The sequence below is a fragment of the Rattus rattus genome, chromosome X (assembly GCF_011064425.1).
Source record: "Rattus rattus isolate New Zealand chromosome X, Rrattus_CSIRO_v1, whole genome shotgun sequence".
Classification (NCBI taxonomy): Eukaryota; Metazoa; Chordata; class Mammalia; order Rodentia; family Muridae; genus Rattus; species Rattus rattus.
In genome coordinates, this window is record NC_046172.1 from 111,626,241 (window position 1) to 111,628,785 (window position 2,545).

Genomic DNA, 2,545 nt, shown 5'->3' on the forward strand with positions numbered 1-2,545 from the left:
CTTCTGTACTGACAGACAAGCAGGCTGCAAGCCAGAATTCACCAGCAGGGACAAGGGGCTAATGGCCCTACCAGCTGCACCATCTAACCCTAGGGAGGAGAGACAAATGAGGGCAGCAAACATATAAATGGTCTCTGTCTGGACAGCTCATGAGAATTATCAATAAAGGACTGAGGATGTTTTGTGTGCTCATGTCTTCTTAGTTATGGGAATGGTGGTTGTGATGTAGCATATCACATTTAATTGCTTCAGCCCATCAATTACTGCCAAGGGAGGGCAGGCAGCATGGCCAGATGCCAGGGAAGATCTGTAATTGATAGTCACCAAAATAGCATAAATCAGATCCCACATTAAGTATGAACCATTAAAAAAGGAAGATGTACTGAAACTAGGCAGGTGCTACATCAGGTTGGATTCTCTCCCACTTCTTTAAAACTCGTCCGTAACCCTGCAGCCTTGCAATGCTTTATCCAATGTGCTCACGAGGGAAGCCACCCTTGCTTGAAGAGTTTGCAAATTGATCATCAGGTCTTAGGTGGAATGGTTCCTGTCCCTTTTACCTCTTGTCATACATACCTTCAGAAAGAGTTGCTGACAAACATGAAATGCTACATCTCAAAATGTCTCCTCACCAACCGTTTGAAAGTTAACACACTGACTAGTCTAACTAGCTCTTAGCTGTCACCATTGCTTATAATAGAGTATTAAAAGCTTACAACCAGGACTCCATTGTAAGTAACATCATCTCAGATTTCAATCTGTAATTGTGCCTGGCATGTGCCATTAAATGTTACATCTGGATGCCTATGGTCTATTGAATTAGCTGTCATTTTTTCCCAGCCTTTTTGTATTTGTCAAGTCCTCTCTCCTTTGTCTTGGGCCATTTTAACCATTTTAAGCTCCATTATTAATATATGATGACAATAGATAATACTGGCTAAAGGACTAATAGGAGTACCAGTTTAAATGAATGAATTTTCTTTCTACATTTTTGGGCATTATTCACATTGTTGTGAGCATTTTTTTATCCTGAGGCTGTAAACTCCTTGAGGGCAAGAATCATACTTTACAATGGCATCCAGTACAGAAGGTCCTAGCAATAATTAGCAGGATTGTAGCAGAAATTACGTGGGAATAACTCCCACTAGATACAGGAATTCAAGTAAGCATTTAGAACATAGTAAGTGCTCTATACTTGTTTAGCTGCCCTTTCATTGTTCTCATTTCTAGTCACATTCCTTATAACTAAGAATGCATCTGGCTCATCGAAGGCATTGCAAGTTTATTTTCAAGTTCTTAATAAATTTCGTAGAACCCTTGAATCCGTAAGTATTTTAGAATTTAGAATACCTCTTTGGTTTGAGAAGGAGAACACAGGAGTGTAGTATACACAAGGCACACTCACAACAAGATTAGCTAAGGCAGCAGCTAAATATGAAACATATTAATAATCACCTGAATTAATAATTTGCTCTAAGCTGGAATAATGAAGAATGCCAAATGCCTCGTAAAACAGATGCCACTTTGCTGACAAGTCAGTTGTGGTGCCAGATATACAAAAACAAAGGGAAAATCATATTTTAGTTCTGTGGGTAGGCATATGGATTTGTATTATACAAAATAAATGGGGGCAGACAAATCTTTATCCTTAGGACCCACTTTAGAGCAGGAAACTGTTTGTAACACATCTAAATCCTTGGTCAGGTTGTCCTGTCTTTCATCAAATTTAAGCTATGAACATCCAATGGTCAAAAAGATCCCCTAGTCAATTTACCTTCTAAGGAATCCATTATCTTACCTTAATTCAATTTTTAGCTTCAAGAAGTATACAGAGAAAAATGGTGGGTACACTTATAAAACTAAAGCTAACAATTAGCAAGTCTGCCATGCACACAACTATGACCTTAAGCAAGATCCTTCACCATTCTTTTATGTTTGACATTATAATATAATTACATCTTTTCACCCTTCCATTTGCCCCCTACAAACCTTCCCATATGCCTTGCCTTGCTACTTTTCAGTTCGGGGCTTCTTTTTTCATTAAATATTGGTACATGCACACACACACACACACACACACACACACACACACACACACACACATTCTTAAACAGAACCTGCACAGTCTATATAATGTTACTCGTATGTATGGTGTCAGGGCTGCGCATTTGGTATGGAATAACAAATTGGTGTGCTCTTCCCTGGGGAAGACTATTTCTCCTATTCTCAGCACTTCCCAGTTGCCTGTGATTCACTGTGCAGGGTTGAGCAGCACCTATAAGCATCACTTTACTAAGCCTTCACCATTCTTAAGTGACATATCCTCTTCTTTAAAATGAGTAAAAATACATTTCACATATGAATAGAGAGCTAACTGCCTTCTTTCAAGGTGTTTCAGCCACCAATATTTTCACAGATTACAAAACTGGTGCTTAAAAGGGAAAGAGAATTCAAAGCCTGTTTCTCTGTTGAGGAACAGTGGAAGGAACAAAGGGAGAAAATCTGGCAAGAACCAAAACTGCCAGAATACACAATAGAATATTAA